This window comes from Bufo bufo, chromosome 3, assembly GCF_905171765.1.
Source record: "Bufo bufo chromosome 3, aBufBuf1.1, whole genome shotgun sequence".
Lineage (NCBI taxonomy): Eukaryota > Metazoa > Chordata > Amphibia > Anura > Bufonidae > Bufo > Bufo bufo.
Genome location: NC_053391.1, coordinates 637,569,057 through 637,589,877, shown reverse-complemented (window position 1 = coordinate 637,589,877; position 20,821 = coordinate 637,569,057). Strand labels below are relative to the sequence as shown.

Here is a 20,821-nt window from a genome sequence, read left to right as displayed (position 1 = left end):
GTACTGTGACATCACTGTGTTTATTATCTCTGTACTGTGATATCACTGTGTTTATTATCCCTGTACTGTGACATCACTGTGTTTATTATCCCTGTACTGTGACATCACTGTCTATTTTCCCTGTACTGTGACATCACTGTGTTTATTATCCTTGTACTGTGACATCACTATGTTTATTATCCCTGTACTGTGACATCACTGTTTATTATCCCTGTACTGTGACATCACTGTGTTTATTATCTCTGTACTGTGACATCACTGTGTTTATTATCCTGTACTGTGACATCACTGTGTTTATTATCCCTGTACTGTGACATCACTATGTTTATTATCCCTGTACTGTGACATCACTGTGTTTATTATCCCTGCACTGTGACATCACTGTGTTTATTATCCCTGTACTGTGACATCACTGTGTTTATTATCCCTGTACTGTGACATCACTGTGTTCATTATCCCTGCACTGTGACATCACTGTGTTTATTATCCCTGTACTGTGACATCACTGTGTTCATTATCCCTGTACTGTGACATCACTGTGTTTATTATCCCTGCACTGTGACATCACTGTGTTTATTATCCCTGTACTGTGACATCACTGTGTTTATTATCCCTGTACTGTGACATCACTGTGTTTATTATCCCTGTACTGTGACATCACTGTCTATTTTCCCTGTACTGTGACATCACTGTGTTTATTATCCCTGCACTGTGACATCACTGTGTTTATTATCCCTGCACTGTGACATCACTGTGTTTATTTTCCCTGTACTGTGACATCACTATCCCTGTACTAGAGAAGGGTTGGAGGGGGCCCTGCCTGGTGTGATACCCTTTATATAGATTTCAGACTACAGGGGTAGTAGTAGTAGTGTTGTGCATACTAGGTATGACACTAGAGGAGAGCAGATGTACTCCTGAACAGAAGAAATACCGTGCTGCTGCTGCTGCTGCTTCACTCCTGTGATAATCAGACCTTCAGGGACATTGGAAGAACCATTTGGATTTTTTTCCCCGCTTTCCACCACATTTTGTGCAATTGCATATGGTGCCATTAGAAAATAATGCAACATTTCTTGGCCATTAAAGGGTTAAATAGAACCTGACACCGTGAAAATGAGAAATAGTCTGCAGGCAGCCCCCTCCAGCTTGCAGTCCCACGTAAATACCACCTCTGTCTCCAACGTGCACGGATGTTTCCTCAGTAATCCCAGAGGCCCCGCCCAGAAGACCACGAGTCCCCGCCTCTTCCAGTGACGTCATACATACCAGGAGCAACTCCGTTGTGTGAGCGGCCAGCGCTGAGGACAGTGATGGAGAGCAGGATTACCGGGGGGAGGACACGGACCAGCGGCACCGTTATCCTACCCTGAGGCGGGAGAGCGCGGCCGGGGACAGCTAGCAGCACGGTGCGTTATCATTTTACTCAGTGTGAACAGTGTTGTGAATTGGTGCCCTCCATCCCCAGCAAGGTCGCCTGTACATTATTAATCCCCCCCGAGGGAGGGGGGGGGATGCTGTAGTGGCCGCTGTGCTAGGCCTCTGGCTGGTAACCTCCATGTCCCGGGTGTACTCAGTGCGGCCATTCACGGGTTAAGTACGGTCTGCGCTGTCAGTGATTGTGTGTCCATTGTGATGGCTGATACAAGTGACATTGTAACTTCTGTGCCTGTGGTGGTCCTGACTGGGGGGAATCCCTCCTGTAACACTTCTGGGAGGTTGTTATGGTTACTAATGTAACATTTAAAGGGGATGTTCGTATTAACAATGGGATACCTGATTGTGGTGCTGTGGATGGGGGTCTGTATCCAGAACGAAGCCTGCAGTATTCCCAGAACAGTACCGTACCAGGCTCGTCGATGGGATTTTTAGCGCAATTTCCATGCGGAAAAATGACCTGCGGTGTGGATTTTGCGATCTGCGGCATGTTAATTTCTGCAGTGGATTTGTTGTGAATTGTGTCCATCAGAGAGGTCATAAATGTGCAGAGATGGGACCGCAGAACAGGGTCCAACCATGAATGGGGCGCACCCCGCACATGCGCGCTGAACGGAGAGGACGCTGCTACTACGTTGCATACTCACGGTGGACCCCTGTTCTTGTGAAGGCGATGGGCCCTAGAGGTGGGACCTGTACCTATCCAACCTGCCTTAAATGCCCAGATGGGACAACCCCTTTAAGGCCTCCTGCACACGACCGTTTTTTACGGATCCTTTCAGTTTTTTTTGTTTCCGTTCCGTTTTTCCGTATGGCATATACCGCATACAGTAATTACATAGAAAAAATTTGGCTGGGCATAACATTTTCAATAGATGGTTCCGCAAAAACGGAACGGATACGGAAGACATACGGAGTACATTGCGTATGTGTTCCGATTTTTTGCGGACCCATTGACTTGAATAGAGCCACAGAACATGAATTGCGGGCAGTAATAGGAGATGTTCGATCTTTCAACAGAACGGAAATACGGAAACGGAATGCATACGGAGTCCATTCCGTTTTTTTGCGGAACCATTGAAATGAATGGCTCAGTATACGTAATGCAAAAAACGGCCCGTAAACAGGAGGAGGCCTAAATGGGAAAGGCAAAATCGGCAAGCAACTCCATTGCTGGGGGTTACCTGCGGATCTGTTGAAAGTCACTGGTCTTTTCTTATCTTTTCTTTTATTATTTTGCATAATCCGCATAAAAACTGCAACATCAAATTTGCAAAATTGTTTTCAATATTTGCTGCAGAAATTTTTCTCAGCAAATCCAACTCGTGTGAACTTGACCATAAGTAGCACCTATAGGTCCGAGGCACATTACTGCAGTTGGGATGTAAGACTTTTTGGGAGCTGAGATCAAGGACTACAGCTCCCAGCATCCCCTCCCCCCCTTTATCTCGCAGCACTGGTAACTTAAGCCTGAGGAATTTCCCTTTTGCAGCCATTGCACATAATGTCACATATGGAGCACTGCACATACTGTATTCAGTCCTATTGATTTTTGGAGGGGGGGGGGGGGGGGGGTTTGAGCTTGGCAGCCCTGGCCGACTACGTGAAGGGCATTTTTTGCTGGGAGCATGGAAAGCCTGAGCTGTGTGTGTGAATAGGGAGCAGACAGCACGTTCTGCTCATTCATAGTCTGGTGAGGAATGAGCCTCGCAGGGATCTCACGCCTCTTTGCTCAATTGTCTCTGGGCGACTCGGTCCGGCTGCAGCACTCTCCCCTGTCCGCGCTGCGTCCTCAGGAATTCCTGCCATGTGTCCAGCAGGCAGTTCTCGCTGGTCGTCCAGCTGTCCCATCAGTCTGTGGCGGATGATAAGCTGGGATTTGGAAAGATGAAACCTGGTCGGGTCCAAGCGATTATAGGGAATTGAGGGCTAGCGCTATTCAGCAGTTGTGTAAGGGTTAATGCAGGAAAGGCTTGAGCGGGCGTGCATGGAAAGGGTGCTGCATTACTTGATGCGTGCGGGCAGTTTTGGCGGAGCTGAAATCCTTTTAGCGTGGACTTGGTGGAGCAGGTGCCCAGAGTATCATTGACGCTACAGCCTCAGAAGCCAGGGGAATTGAAAATGGTACACCGCAGATAAATCTGCCAAAATGCAACCTGTCACCGCGCCAAAATCAGTTGCACGCCATTAATATTTCATTTCAAATCCATTACGTCCCGGCCGGGGAGTAAAGTCAGGCTGGTTATGGCCGGGCTGGTAATGCGTTGGATTGAAATGTGCAAGAAATTAGACGGACCCTGATCTTTTTGCGTAACGGACATACGGATCAGGAAAAAAAGTGGATGATCCATGTACTTTCTACATCCGTATGTCCATTCTGCAAAGGGATAGAACATGACCTGTACTTGGCCAGAAAATGCAGACCACAGACACATTGAAGTCAGTGGGTCCGCAAAAAATGTGGGTGCAACACAGCTGGTATCCATATTTTGCAGATCTGCGGACCCCAAAATACATGCGATCATGTGCTTGAGGCCTTATTCTGAGCGTCTGTGGTGCTCAGTTTGCATCCGTTGTCAGTGGGCAGGACTTTTTCGCCCATCACAATAACTGATGTCTGTCGGAACTGATGCAAACTGGGCACAACTTTTATTATTATTATTATTATTATTATTATTGTTTTGTACTCATTTTGAGCTACAAATATTTTTTTCAAATGGTCTTTAAGGCTTCGTTCACATCACCGTTCAGCCTTTCCGCTCTCAAGGCAGGAAAACGGAAAGGACGGATTCAGCACATAACTGAGCCAAACGGATCCTAAGGACCCCATAGACTATAATGGGGTTCTTTAGGTTTCCGCTCAGAAAATGATTTTGGAGCGGAGACAAAAGTTGTGCACGCAGGACTTTTGTCTCCGCTTCAAAAATCTTCCTCTGAGCAGAAACCTAACGGACCCCATTATAGTCTATGGGGTCCTTAGGATCCGTTTGGCTCAGTTATGTGCTGAATCCGTCCTTTCCGTTTTCCTGCTCCTAAACGGAGCAGGAGAGCGGAAAGGCTGAACGGTGATGTGAACGAGGCTTTATAAACATTTTCAGCCCCTTTCTCTGTACAGCATTGAGTTTAGTGTATTTGCAGAGGTACCAGGCTTTCTGTTTACACTCTCCCCTCAAGGAACTCGGCTGATGGCTCATGTGAAGCCCTTATGTCTGAACTCTTGACAGCTCATAAACACTCAGCTCAATTCTTATCAAACTCATAAGAATATGACTTAAAGTGGTTGTGCAGCGATATATATTGATGACTTTTCCTCAGGATAGGTCATCAATATCTCATCGGCGGGGGTCTGACACTGAGCACCCTCACTAATCAGCCTTTTGATAAGGAGATAGCGCTGAAAACAAGCGCCACTTCCTCTTCATTACACTGCACTTTGTTTCGGAAGTGCATTTGCTTGAATGGAGCGAGTACTTGTAATTACACTATGCAGCCGCTCCACAGGAGATGTTGCGTAGTGTAAAGAGCAGGAAGCGGCGCTAACATGGAGCGCTACCTCCTCTTCAAACAGCTGATCGGCGGGGGTGCCGGGAGTCAGACCCCCGCCGATCTGATATTGATGACCTATCCTGAGGATAAGTCTTCAATATCAATCACTGCACAACCCTTTTAAGAGGGTTGTCCACTTTATTTATATTGATGACCTATACTCAGGATAGGTCATCAATATCAAATCGGTGGGGGTCTGACTCCCGGCACCCCCGCCGATCAGCAGTTTGTAAAGAAGGTCATGCTCGTGCGAGCCCTGAGTTCTCTTCATTGTTTACCTGCTCGCCGTCGCAACTGAGGAAAGGTGAACAATATAAATAAAGCGGACCACCCCTTTAAGTAAGTGCTTATAAGCTGTCAGAAGTTCAGAGATAAGCGCTTCACATGAGTTGTCAAATGATGACTCGGAGTAAGGCCTCATTCACACGAACATATGTATTTTGCGGTCCACAAACTGCAGATCCCCACAATATACGGTTACTGGACGTGTGCATCCCTCACTTTCCTTGGTCACTTATAGAAATCGCTATTTCTGTTCTATAATTTGGGCATGTTCTATAATTTGCAGAATTTATCAGACTTTATTAATGTGCACAAAAATCACGAATCTGTGCGCAAGCAGAAACTTTTTGGGGATTTTCCGCTGCTCACAGCATTTGGCTAGGGCTTAGCAGAAGGGCTGGGCCTCCTCGGCTTGGCACATTTTCTTTTTCCGTTCTGTTTTTGCGGGTTTCTTTTGCGGTCCATATGTGGAACCATTCACTTAAATGGGTCCACAAAAACAGCGGAAGGTACTCCGTATGCCTTCAGTTTCCATATTTCTGTTCAAAGATAAAACATCTCCTATTATTGCCTGCAAATCATGTTCCGTGGCTCCATTCAAGTCAATGGTTCCGCCAAAAAAAAAAAAAAACGGAATGCATCCGTATGTCTTCCGCATCCGTTTTTGTGGAACCATCTATTGAAAATGTTATGCCCAGCCCAATTTTTTTTATGTACTTACTGTTTAAACATTATTGTTTGCTTCCGTTTCCGATCCACAAAAAAGGGATCACAAACGGAAAAACGAAATGGAAGTGGAAACACTACTGACACAAAAAAATTGATCCGTTTAAAACGGACCGCCAAATACTGAAAAAGCCATACGGTCGTGTGCAGGAGGCCTTATAATAATTTATGCTAGAAAATTGGCAGAAATTATAGCTGCAATCTATGGCCGTCAATACCGCATAGCTGTGTGGTGCACAGTGTGACCAAATAATCCAGAGGCCAGCAAGTGAATTCTGTGGCCAAATTCTTGGTAAATCTGCTCCATGTGCCCTCGTGGGGCGACCATCATGTATGAGCAGTACTGCATGGAACAGCAGAGGACCATGTGGGTAGATTCCAGTGGAAGGTCCCCTAAAAGCACCATAAAGACACAAAAGGGAAGATGTGATCCAACTCCAAAGGCAAAGTGACCTTTTCCTGCTCTCAGACACTGAAAGGTCTCCAGCTTGCTGCTCCAACATGCTGGGAGTTGTACTGCAAGAGCTGGAGAACTACAGGGTGGGGGTCGATTCTCAGAGCTCAGTATCTCCAGTGGTTGGCGGGTTTTCATATTGGGCATGCTGTGTATGATATTTTTATTCTAGTAGAACTCGCCTTTGTCTAGGGCTCCTTCAAGCCCCCAACGATCTGATATTGATGACCTCTACTGAGGATAGGTTATCAGTGTTGTACTTTTCGGAAACCCTCTTAGATGTATGAATTTCAACATTGTGGGGGACATTTACTATTGCTTTTGCTCTGCAATAGTTGTGGGGGGAAAAAGTCGCAAATTATGGGACACCCCACTTGTGCACAATAATTTTTTAGAAAAGGGGTGTGGCTTGATATAGGAGGTGGGGCTTATCGATGCACACTGGATTTATTATTTCTGGATAAATTATAGTTGAAGTATATGCCAGCTTCTAGCTGGAGTAGACTTCAGTTTCCAGTGTCTTGAATGCTTAAAGGGTTTCTGTCACCCCAATTTTCGCTATCTCACTGCACCTGCGCCGAATACTGAACGGGAAGATTTACACAGCAGACGGGGCCATCAGGAGAACCAACACTGGCTTGGCCCTATCAATCAAGACAGAAGGGCGTGGAAATGAGGTGGGCGAACGGAGCCTCTAGGAGCAGGTGCAGCGTCCCCCCTACTCCTAGAGGCTCATTTGCATTTATTAAAAATTTCAATTACACGAAAACAGAAAAGAAATGCAGAGTTAAATTCAGGTGACATTTTCACATCTATAATGTCAGCCTGTTTAATAGAGAAAATTGGGGGAACAGAAACCCTTTAATAAATTAGGTGCATCTCACCCCGGTGTAGAGGGATCTAGACTGACGTATGGGGTCTCCCCATTCATTGCTCCAATTGTTCTCCTAGATTTATTTCAAGCTGGCAGCTCAGCAGGTGCTTCCATGCTCAGGGGGTTGTTTCCTTTCTGCTGCAGGTTTCTCCCAATCACAGCTCAGGCGGTGTGTCCTTTCTGCTGCAGCTTCGTCCCTGTAACTGGCACAGCTTCGACGGCAATAAAGCTTGTGTCAGTTGACAGCTGGAACTGAGCATGTGTGACCATTCCGCAATGTTACTGATGTGGAGTGAGCAATAAGGAAACGAACAAACAGCAGGTGGCGCTATACAGATACATTTTATTGAATAACTCGGCGGTTATACTACATTTTTGATTACATGTAATTACAAAACTATTCAGATCCAGGAGCTGATTTGAAATATAGAGAATACTTTTCATGGGACAACCCCTCTAAATCCAGTGCCACTGATCCTCCCTGCTAGTCCACTTACTTGACTGCAGTGGTGATGTGGCTGTATGGCTGTATAGCCATGTGACCGCTGCAGCCAATCTCTGGCCTTATGGTTTTGTGACATATACCTCTGAGGCCAGTGACTGGCTGCAGCGTTCACATGGGTGCCACAGCCAAATAAATGGAGACCAGTGGTGGGGATCGGAACAGCAGGACTGGAGCTTGCAGAGGAATCGATGAGTAAAGTAAGTTTCTCTTACTATTTTATAATCTTTTGCCCGACCTGTACAACCCCTTTCAGTAGCAACACTTGAGATGACAGGAGGAATAATAAAGTGCCCTGGTTTTCCCACGATATTCCCTGGTTTTAGCTACTGATTGTTCTCATGGTATTCACGTCCTTCTACATTTACATAATTGGTGAGAACAAGAGATAAACTTCTTCCGATACGTGTTCTGCTCCTTTCTGGTGGAGTAGAGGGGCCTCTGCTGCCTCGAGAATTCCTAATTGGAAAGAGATTATGTCCCCGATGAGGGACTGAGCAGTCATCCATTATTTGTATCCTGCCAGCCCGTAAATCCTGCTAATTATAATTAATAAGTTGGTTGTGCCGGTTACCATTGCCAGCAGCCATGTCCTCCTGGAGTCGGCACAGGATGTAGACTGTCTATTGCAGTATGCAGCTCCTGGGGAGGAGGAGGAGGAGGATGAGCGGGCACGCTGCTCGCCTTCTGATAATAGGCGCCTTTAAAGTAATATTCCTGTTTAAGCAAATAAAGGATATTTTAAAAAAGTAAATTTTTTCAAATATACCATTCCTCCCTAATTCGAGATCTTTGCTTGCTGTCATTCAGTGGAAACCTTCCGTGTTTACTTTCAGTGGATACCAATCTGTCAGGTCACGTGACTGGTGCCCAGGTGCAACTGTACTGTAACGGCAAGTGCATCACATGCTCAGGACAGGTTTGCATCCTCGGAAGGCTGTCCTGGCAGGGAGCGGCCTGCCAGAAATGTCTGGATCCTGCCCTGCCGGACTCCACCTGACACCTGCCGGCCCCATCCACAATAATGGGGACCGGCGGCAATCTGGCAAACATGCCGAGAAGCATACTGAAGGACCATGCTGGGTTGCGGTTGGATCGCCGACGGTCCCTATTATAGTGAATGGCGCCGGGTAGTGATGCGGTTGCCACAGAAGCAACTGGGCCCGGGGCAGCTGTCCCTTTTGCCCGACGTTAAAGACGGCCCTGCTTGCATGCTATAGGAAAAAGCACCAACCTATGTGCGCTCCCACGGTCTCGCCCACTAGAGAGGCTGGAACTTTTTCCTATAGCGTGCAAGCATGACCACCGCTGATGGATTGCAGGGTGGTCATAACCATGGAAATGAGCAGTGTGTAATGTGATGGAACAATTAATCCAGCCAGCAAAGGAAGCGATATGGACAATCACAATACATTAGTAAGTGCCTTGTATTAACTTTCTCTACATGATAAATGCCACTTGCTGAAGTGACACAATTTTGCTTCAATTGCTGAAACTGGAATAATACTTTAAATGGCAACTATGATTTCAACAACGTTGGCATAAATTAATAGTACAAACACATTTAAGAAATTTTGTAATATATCTTATCAGAAAAAAATATAGCTGTTCACTTATTAGCCATTTCCTCTCACCCCCCCCCCCCCCCCCCATTTCTCCTCCTGAGTTGATCGTTCAACCTCAATTCACTGCCTTAACGTTTTTTCCCAATTTTTTTTTTAGCTAATGACTTATCCTCCTGAATAGGTCATCAGTGGGGGTCCGGCACCCGGGACCCCCACCAATCAGCTGTTTGAGAACATACCGGCGCTCGCAGTAGTGCCACGGCCTTCTCTCAGTTTAGTCTAGGTCATGTGACATCATGTTCTCCGGTCACATGGCCTAGGCGCAGCTGTGCTTGGTGCAGGGAGAAGTCGGTGGCGCTACTGCGAGTTCTGAACAGCTGATTGGCGGGGGTTGCCTTCACTAATCAGATACTGATGACCTATCCAGAGGATAATATCTGATCAGTGCAGGTCCGAGACTCCGCTCCCCCACCAAACCACTGTTCCCTGCAGCCTCCGGAACTGGAAGGGCATCTCCATTCAAATTGTAGCAGTTGTGTCGGGTTACCACAATTCTGCTCCAATTCACTTCAAAGGTAGCTGAGGTGCAGTAATCCAGCACGACCACCACATGGAATGCAGCTGTCCTTCCTGTTCCATGCACAGTGCCAGTTCCAGCGCCGGAAGCTGCAGGGAACAGCTGTTTGGTGGGGGAGCAGAGTCTCGGACCCTCACTGACTGATGACTTATCCTTAGGATAGGTCAATAATATCCAATGTCAGGAGCCTGTAAAACCCCTTTAAAGTGAGAGTGTCCCCAGGAAAGTCTCAGACAAGCCCTTAAATACCTTAAAAAAAATAAAAAAAGATAATTATACTTGCTCTATTCTCGGCGGTCACTCGGTAGTCTAAGACCTCTTTCACACGGACGAGTTTTCAGCGCGGGTGCAATGCATGAAGTGAACGCATTGCACCCGCACTGAATCCGGACCCATTCACTTCTATGGGGCTGTGCAGATGAGCTGTGATTTTCACGCATCACTTGTGCGTTGCGTGAAATTCGCAGCATGCTCTATATTGTGCGTTTTTCACCCAACGCAGGCCCTATAGCAGTCAATGGGGCTACGTAAAAATCGCAAGCAAGTGCGGATGCCGTGCGATTTTTCACGCATGGTTGCTAGGAGATGATTGGGATGGGGACCCAATCATTATTATTTTCCCTTATAACATGGTTACATTATAACAAGTAAATTAGGGATGGAGGGGTTAAAAAAAAAAAAAACTTCCAGCCCTATTTTACTAAGCATTCTGTATTCAGAATGCTATTATTTTCCCTTCTAACCATGTTATAAGGGAGAATAATAAAATCTACACAACCTTGAACCCAAACCCGAACTTCTGTGAAGAAGTTCGGGTCTGGGTACCAAACATGCCAATTTCTCTCACGCACGTGCAAAACGCATTAAAACGCTTTGCACTCGCGCGGAAAAATCACGCATTTTCCCCCGACGCACCCGCATCTTATCCGGCCCTCACATGTGACGCCCGTGTGAAAGAGGCCTAACACTGGTCCTCCGCGCTGCCTCTATGGTATATATTTTCTGGCCTCTGCACTGTTTATATCCAGCTGGCCATGGTCACCTTCACATGCACTGTTCCAGCCAATGACGTGATTTGCTGCTTGCGGCCACATTACTGCTGAAGCCAGTCATCGGCTGGAGTGGTGCATGTGACCATGCCTATGCATCGGCAGAAGAAGACAGAGACCAGAAGATGGAGACAGAGCAAAGCGGAATGGAGCAAGTAAGTGAATCTTCTTTTTCAGGAGGCAGGCTGTGGGCATTACATGCCATATAATTACCGGTAAACCCATTTAACTGTGTTTTAAGAGATGGGCCATATTACTAGCTCACTGAGGGATCAGGTTACCTGCTGCCCATAGATGTTTGTGGAAAGAGAAGTGGGGAGGGCATTGTGAAGATATTTAGGTGTTTGTATAGTCAATGGAAGATAACTGGAATCTGATAGTTTTAGATGTTGGATGGATTACAATTGGAGTGCTGTGGAATGGATGCTGGATGGGTGACGATTGGAGAGTTGTAGAATGGATGCTGGATGGGTGACCATTGGAGAGCTGTAGAATGGATGCTGGATGGGTGACGATTGGAGAGTTGTAGAATGGATGCTGGATGGGTGACGATTGGAGAGTTGTAGAATGGATGCTGGATGGGTGACGATTGGAGAGTTGTAGAATGGATGCTGGATGGGTGACCATTGGAGAGCTGTAGATTGGATGTTGGATGGGTGACGATTAAAGCACTGTAGAATGGATGCTGGATGGGTGACGATTGGAGAGTTGTAGAATGGATGCTGGATGGGTGACCATTGGAGAGCTGTAGATTGGATGTTGGATGGGTGACCATTGGAGAGCTGTAGATTGGATGTTGGATGGGTGACCATTGGAGAGCTGTAGATTGGATGTTGGACGGGTGACGATTGGATACTGGATGGGTGACGGTGGAGATCTGCATTGTCCTTTGGGAGTCATTGAATGCAAACCATTCCAGATAGCGCAGAATTCTTTGAATCCATCACTTTGACATTTCTTGCATGTGTTCCTTGAGTTTCTTGACCTTTCCGATCACAGACACCTTCAGCTCATGGCTTCCTTCAGCAGTGACACCCACACGAATTGCAATTACATCTTGTTCATTCTTAGCACTTCTTCGGATGAGTCGGCCAAAGCGCTGAATGGCAAAAGCTGCCATAAGATCCTGTTTGATCAGCGCTGTGCTGGCAGTGGTGTGCAAGGCGTGGCACATTGATATTGCGGTACCTTTCAGCTGCCTCAGCATCATCTGACAGAATAACCACTAATTGCCAGCTTCCATATACATTGGTGTTCCTGGATGATACCTAGCCTGCTGTCAGCAAATGTAATGTGTAATTTTGGTGTCTGCATACAAGGTCTTTTTCAGTAATCATAGGCTTGGGCATAGATTTTCCTTTGGACGTTATCCAGCTGTGCTAATTTTGATGCTATAAATAATTGTAATTGATCCTTCCAGAGCTTTTGTATGGTGGATGAGCTAGTGTAGGGAGACATGTCCTTCTGATTACCACTTCTTTCCAAAAGTGTACTGAATCCTTGTGTGCAGTTAGGGAGAGTCCACATAGCGCGGCCCAAGTATGGTCCCCCAAAAAACAAGCATTACAGAACCTCGTCGATTCACATGCTGTTGCACTTTTTGCCCACTATGTGTGGCCTCACCCTAAAGGCTCATTCGAAAGAGCAATTTTTACATCTGGTTGCAGTCTAAATGTAGAACGCACAGCGTCCAGACTGATCGCTAACCTGTTAAAGGGTTCTCTGGTCTCTAGATATTGATGACCTATCTTCAGGATAGGTTATCAGTATCAAATTGGTGGGGGTCCAACACCCAGCACCCAATGGTCAGCCAGTGCCAGAACCGAAAGCTGAAGGCTCTGTCCATTGTGTGGTGGCCATGCCTATCATGAGATGCAGTATTCCAGCACAGCCCTGGACTGAGGCTTCCGCCTCTGGCCACTGTGTTTTTTTTTTTTCCAGTTCCAGCACCTTCTGAAAGCAGCTGATCAGTTATGGTGCTGGGTGTAAGACACCCACCGATTTGATGACCTACCCTGAGGATAGGTCATCAGTATCTAGAAAGCGGAAAGAAGCCTTTTAGGCTACATTCACACGACCGTATGTGTTTTGCGGTCCGCAAATTGCGGGTCCGCAACACACCAGCCCGGCACCCCCATTGAAATGCCTATTCTTGTCCGCAAGCAGCGGACAAGAATAGGACATGCTCTATCTTTTTGCGGAGCTGCGGACCCAAAATCGGGGACGCGCACCGCAAATGCGGATGCGGACAGCACACTGTGTGCTGTCCGCATCCATTCCGTCCCCGTAGAGAATGAATGGGTCCGCACCCGTTCCGCAAAATTGCGGAACGGATGCGGACCCATTTTGCGGTCGTGTGAATGGAGCCTTAAAGTAACTAGTGAATTCACAGGTGCGCGTTTCCCCGCGGACTGTCAGTCTGTGCTGATAAAATGTAGTGGGTGGCAAATTTGGTGCAAAAATTTCAGTGATCATCCCATTTATATGAATAGAGCTTGCAAGAATCTATGGGCTTGGGACCAAAACAATCCTATTCCAATGAATGTATGCAAATGAGCTGTAAGCAAGCTATGCCTCTAATAAAGTCAATGTTTGACCTTTTAAACAGGCCTTGAGACATGACTTGGATAATAAATAAGCCAGTGCAGAACAGAGAGTACTGGCCTAATTTACACTGCACTGATGAGGGAAATCGCCCTGAAACATCTATCTGCAGAAGAGGTGCTTGAAGGGGGTTTTGATGGAGGATGTCCTACAGTATCTGTTTAATATTGTGTAGCAGATGATAACTTTGTAAGGTCGCCAAAGAGTGTAATTTTGGACAGGCCTTCAAGACTTCTAACAAGTATGGTCTGTTATCACGGGACCAGTCCTCTATTGGAAGTGTGATGCGTTTATTGTCATCAGTAAGGGTTGATCTAAAAAAGGTAGAAGAGTCCCATAGAACATCTCGTATCTGAGTAGGGAGATCTGGAGAGACAGCCTGGATCAGTCCTGCTCTCCACACCTTCACTGTATTCATAGATACTGTAGGGGGTAATATGAGTAATATTTAAGATCACGGCTGGAAGAGCAGTAATGATCTCAAAGGTATTATAGACATACTAGACATTAAGCCCATTACAATAACGGGCGCAAGAACATTAGTGCATACACATTAGTAGGAACAGTCTATATTAAATGGCACTGACTGGTGGCTGAGACTGGTGACTGTGGCTGAGATTGCTTGCACTGTGGCTGGTGGCCGAGACTGTTGGCTGTGGCTGAGACTGCTTGCACTGTGGCTGGTGGCTGGGACTGCTTGCACTGTGGCTGGGACTGCTTGCACTGTGGCTGGTGGCTGAGACTGCTTGCACTGTGGCTGGTGGCTGAGACTGCTTGCACTGTGGCTGGTGGCTGAGACTGCTTGCACTGTGGCTGGTGGCTGAGACTGCTTGCACTGTGGCTGGTGGCTGAGACTGCTGGCACTGTGGCTGGTGGCTGAGACTGCTGGCACTGTGGCTGGTGGCTGAGACTGCTGGCACTGTGGCTGGTGGCTGAGACTCCTGGCACTGTGGCTGGTGGCTGAGACTCCTGGCACTGTGGCTGGTGGCTGAGACTCCTGGCACTGTGGCTGGTGCCTGTGGCGCGTTTGTCGATTAGTGAAGTGTGCATGTGCGCTGTGCCCAGCTCCGCCATGCTTCCCCCCCCCCCCCCTCCGGCTTCCTCTGCAGCCGACTCACATCCCGGGATTCAGGCCCTGCAACCGCCGCCTGCCACAGCGTATCCTTCACCGGACACCCTTATGCACCGCCCACACCTGCGCACTGGGCAGAGAGTGGCCCTGTATCTGCTGCAGCATCGCATCCTGGAGTTCATAGAACTCCCAAAGTGCCTGGGTGGATAAAGCTGGGAGCACTGGGGACCTCTGATTCTGGACCCTGGGTATCTGTCAGCACAGGGGGCACATGTTAGTCCCCGCAGCGGCCGCATCCTCCTCGCTCCTATTTCCCCCTAACCTGCCCCACCAAAGTCGGAAAATGGCTGCATAGTAGCAAGTGATGGACGCTATCACAGGCAGGGAGCATTACACACGTATTACACTCCAACCCATATCATTGTATACATATCACACAGGGATTTTATTATGTAGGATTACACTCCAGCCCCCATCATCCTACATAATAAAAGCCCTGTGTGAGTGCCGTTTGTAATACTGGGCATGCGCGGCGCGGGGACCTATCAGCACACAGCGCTCCACACGCCGCCCACAACTGTCCGCTGCTGTGCCCAGCTCCACCGTGACTCCTCCTCCGCCTCCAGCTTCCTCTGCACCCGACTCATACCCTGGGATCCCCATCATTATACACATATATTACACTCCAACCCCCATCATTACACATATATTAGTAATATATGTGTAATGATGGGGGTTGGAGTGTAATATAATATTACATTCTAATCCCCATCATTACACACACATTACACTCCAATGAGGACTGTAGTGTAATGATGGGGGTTGGAGTGTAATATGTATACAATGATGGGGGTTGGAGTGTACTACGTGTGTAATGCTCCCTGCCTGTGATAGCTTCCCTCACTTGCTACTGTGCGGCCATTTCCTGACTTTTTGGTGGGCCGGGTTAGGGCAAAATAGGAGCGAGGAGGATGCGTCCGCTGTGGGGACTAACATGTGCCCCCTGTGCTGACATATACCCGGGGTCCAGAATCAGAGGTCCCCAGTGCTCCCAGGCTCTTTGGGAGTTCTATGAACTCCAGGATGCGATGCTTCAGCAGGTACAGGGCCACTCTCTGTCCAGTGCGCAGGTGTGTCCGGTGAAGGATATGCTGTGGCAGACGGCGGTTGCAGGGCCCAGATCCAGGGGTGTGACTCGGCTGCAGAGGAAGCCAGAGAGGGAGGCACGGCGGAGCTGGGCACAGCAGCGAGCAGGTGTGGGCGGTGCGTGCGGAGCCCTGTGTGTTGATTGGCCGGCGCGCCACGCATGCGCACTTCACTAATCGGCACACACACAGGGATTTTATTATAGAGGATGATATTCTGTCTGGACATCTAGTCGGTCTGTGGGTTCACCATTTTAGACTCTGTACCTCTTGAATAGCTTTATATTATAGGAGAAAATCTGGTAGACCAAGCCCATCCTTTTTATTCAGTTGAATAAAGTAGTGGTGAGAAGTCCTGGGACTGAGAATAAAATAACCTTAGAGCAGGTGTATAGGAAGAGTTTGCATGTAATACAACACTTTATGGAAGTGCCGAACCACGAGGTAAAGGGAATGTGCCTCTAAGGCCCCTTTCACACGAGCGAGTTTTCCGCGCAGGTGCAATGCGGAACGTGAACGCATAGCACCCGCACTGAATCCTGACACATTAATTTCAATGGGGCTGTGTACATGAGCGCTGTTTTTCACGCATCAGTTCTGCGTTGCGTGAAAATCGTAGCATGTTCTATATCCTGCGTTTTTCACGCAGCCCTGGCCCCATAGAAGTGAATGGGGCTGCGTGAAAAACGCATTGCATCCGCAATCAAGTGCAGGTGCGATGCGTTTTTCACTGATGGTTGCTAAGAGATGTTGTTTGTAAACCTTCAGTTTTTTATCACGCGCGTGAAAAACGCATCAAAACGCATTGCACCCACGCAGAAAAAACTGAACGCAATTGCAGACAAAACTGACTGAACTTGCTTGCAAAATAGTGAGAGTTTCACTGAACGCATCCGGACCTAATCCGTCACGCTCGTGTGAAAGGGGCCTAAGAGATATTTAATTTGATGAGGTAGATCTTGGAAATTTTCTTTATTTGGCATCGAGGGTTTGGATATAATATTAAAGGGGTATTCTCATCTGAAACAATGGGGGTTTATCGTTAGGATATGCTCCCATTGCCTGATAGGTGCGGGTTCCACCTCTGGAACCCGCACCTACACCGACAACTGAGCTGGGAAGGTGGTGGCCAACACCAAACGCTCTCCCCGTAGTAGTGAATGGGAGCGCACCACACTTGCACGGCCACTGCTTCTATTCATTTCTCTGGGCCAATAGAAATAGCCGAGCCAGTGCTCGGCTATTTTTGGTGGCTCCCCAAAGAAATGAATGGAGGGCGGCTCCGCATTCGCAGTGCGCCCTCCATAACTTTTGGGGCTTTGTTCTCAGTGTAGGTGCGGGTCCCACCTCCAGGCACCTATCAGACAATTGGGGCTAGGGCTGCATCTATCGATTATTTTAGTAATCTATTGATTGATCCAACAATTATTTGAGTACTCTAATAGTAAACTAATAAAAAGAAAGTTTTCTTTTATAAAATGTCATCCCACCTCCGTGCCATCAGTCCTTTGTGCCATCAGATCCCCCCCATGCCATCAGCTCAATTCCCGCTCCCCCCAGTGCCATCATCCCCTCCAATACCAGCGTGCCCTCAGCTCCCCCAGTGCCACCATCTCCGCTCCTAGTCTCCAGCAACCCTTTAATACTTAACTCTCCTGTAGGGACACCGCTCTACAACTCCTCTGTCTTCTTCTCCGCGCGCTGCACTGTCGTCCTGATGGCACGCAGCGTCAGGTCATAGTGCATGTATGCGTGTACTATGTCCTGACGATGTGTCAGGAGGACAGTGCAGCTCGCGGGCCGGTGAGCAGTGAGTAGTAGCAAGCCCCTCACTCCCGCTCTGTGGTCACATGACCCAAACGAATCCTGGATGCAAAAAATTTGCATCAATGATTTTTTTGTGTCAAATTACTCGATTCAATCGAGTAATCGTTTCAGCCCTAATTGGGGCATATCCTAGCGATATGCCCACATTGTCTCAGATGGGAATACCCGTTTAACTTCAAGCAGTTTAATGGAATTACTCGACCATAGGAATGGATTGATTAACTCCAGTGTCTTGCTGGTCTGAAGGTCCAGTGTTACATTAAGCTCTTGCAATTTATTTTGATGTGATAAACTGAAAAAAAAATGTGAGTATCGATTGCCAGGAATACTACAGCTGGAGTAGTTATTAGTATTAGAATGTCATCAGCAAAGGCAGCTATTTATTGTAATAGAGATTCAACGGTCAAACAAAAAGCCTTGCAGAGATGGGGCATCCCTCACGGGCACCGTTGCGGATATGGAATGAGGGGAATAATATACTGTTTACTAAAACCCTAGGTGATGGATCTCTATACATGGGCCATGATAGCTGTTTATAAACTGAGGTAGGGGGCCAAATCAAAAGCCGAGAAGGACTAATAACATAGATTTCTAGTGGGCGAAGTATATGAAGTCATTAACCCCTTAAGGACCCTGAGGGCTTATTTTTTGCGGGACAAGTTGTACTTTCTTATGGCACCATTTACGGTTGCATACCATGTAGTAGGGAGCTGGAAAAAAAATGCCAAATGGGGTAGAATTGGGGAAAAAACACAATTCTGATAATGGTTTTTATTTATGTGGTTATCTTCATTCTCCAGGTCAGTACGGTTCCAACGATACCACACTTGTATAATTTTTCTTGCGTTTTAATACTGAAAAAAATGTTTAAACCTTTTGAGGAAATATATATATATTTTTTTCATAACCATATTCTGACCCCTATAACTTTACAATGTGTTTTCTCTGTGGTACCCAGACCCGAACTTCTTCACAGAAGTTCAGGTTTGGGTTCAAGGTTGTGTAGATTGTATTATTTTCCCTTATAACATGGTTATAAGGGAAAATAATAGCATTCTGAATACAGAATGCATAGTACAATAGGGCTGGAGGGGTTAAAAAAAAATAAAAAATTTAACTCACCTTAATCCACTTGTTCGCGCAGCCGGCATCGCTTCTGTCTTCATCTGTGAGGAATAGGACCTTTTGATGACGCAGTTCATCACATGATCTATCACCATGGACAGAAGAGAAGCCGGGCTGCGCGAACAAGTGGATTAAGGTGAGTTAAATGTTGTTGTTTTTTAACCCCTCCAGCCCTATTTTACTTAGCATTCTGTATTCAGAATGCTATTATTTTCCCTTATAACCATGTTATAAGGGAAAATAATGATGATCGGGTCCCCATCCCGATCGTCTCCTAGCAACCGTGCGTGAAAATCGCACCGCATCCGCACTTGCTTGCGGATGCTTGCGATTTTCACGCAGCCCCATTCACTTCTATGGGGCCTGCGTTGCGTGAAAAACGCACAAAATAGAGCTTGCTGCGATTTTCATGCAACGCACAAGAGATGTGTGAAAATCACTGCTCATGTGCACAGCCCCATAGAAATGAATGGGTCCGGATTCAGTGCGGGTGCAATGCGTTCAACTCACGCATTGCACCCGCGCTGAAAACTCGCCCGTGTGAAAGAGGCCTTAGAGAAGGCAGGGACAGTTCCCAGGTGTCCCTGCCTTCTAGATCGCTGTATACACAGCGCTCACCGAGCGCAGTATACTGCTGTACAGCCTCTCTGGGGGGTGTATTTCCCCTGTAACTGGGGCTACTATGTCAGCCCCAGTTACAGGAGAAATCAATAGTGGGGAAAAAAAAAAAGTGGAGTTAAATGTCCCCCAGTGGTCTTGTATGACCTTTATGAGGGATGAAAAGCGTAAAATAAAAAAAATAAAAAAAAAGGGTTAAAATATAAAAAAAATTTAAAAAAAGGTTTCACATGTAAAAAAAAAAATTCCCCCAAGTAAGGAATAAAAAAAAAAAATGTGAAAAATAAAAAATAGACATATTTTAGTATTGCCACGTCCGTGATTGTCGGCTCTATAAATATTTCACATGATCCACCCAGTCCAATAAACACGATAAAAAAATAAAATGTAAAAGAAAAGCCATTTTTGTCACCTTATATCACAAAAAGTGCGACACCAAGTGATCAAAAAGGCTTATGTCCCACAAAATAGTACCAATAAAACAGTCACCTCATCCCGCAAAAAAATGAGCCCCGAAATAAGAAAAACATTTAAAAAATAAAAAACTATAGCTCTCAGAACATGGACACATTAAAACAAAATTTTTTTGTTTCAAAAATGCTATTATTGTGTAAAACTTAAATAAATAAGAAAAAGTATACATATTAGGTATCGCCACGTCCGTAACGATCTGCTCTATAAAAATGTCCTAAAATGACCTAACCCCTCAGGTCAACACTGTAAAAATAAATAAATAAAAACTGTGCTAAAACAACCAATTTTTTGGTCACCTTGCCTCATAAAGTGTTATAATGTGTTGTGCATTTTCATAGGTATATACATTGATATCCAATTATTCTAGTCAAGATGGATGTTCATTGCCTTTAAAGCGAACCTTTCACCAGGATTTCACCTAATAAACCATTACCAGTACCTTATAGATTATGCTCATTCTGTTTAAATGCATTCTTGTCCCGCTTTCCTGGGATGTATATTGATGAAAAAAACGACTTATAAAGTCCTTGTCTCCAGCTCCTGCAGTCACGGTGGAAGTCAAGGGGGTAGCCCTTCCCTCACTCCAGGCTGTACCTCCCCTGCCCTAACCCCTCCTCTAACTAGTGTAACTGACACCCGGCTCAGTCGCCGGGACCGCGCTTGTACTGGCGGCGCATGCGCCGTTGGTCTCAGTAGCAGCGCGATCCCGTCTATCGCGCGGACTGAAGCGCGATCCTGTAAGTGAATTGCGCATGCGCCGTCCGTCCCCGATGCCTCCCTGTCTTCTATTCAGGCGCGCGCGACTGAGCCGGGTGTCAGTTACACTAGTTAGAGGAGGGGTTAGGGCAGGGGAGGTACAGCCCGGAGTGAGGGTAGGATATATATATATATATAATATATATATATATTAGGGGTGCACCGAAATGAAAATTCTGGTCCGAAAC

At 46.6% G+C, this 20,821-nt stretch overlaps 1 protein-coding gene across 1 annotated transcript in view; it reads left to right on the top strand.

Moving 5' to 3' along the window:
* Positions 1-1,334: 1,334 nt before the first annotated feature.
* WASF3 (WASP family member 3) overlaps positions 1,335-20,821 on the top strand; it is an 82,027-nt gene continuing 62,540 nt past the window's right edge. The window contains exon 1 of the mRNA XM_040426177.1: positions 1,335-1,409. The gene's annotated coding sequence lies outside the window, so the exon portion shown is untranslated. The remainder of the gene's footprint in view (positions 1,410-20,821) is intronic.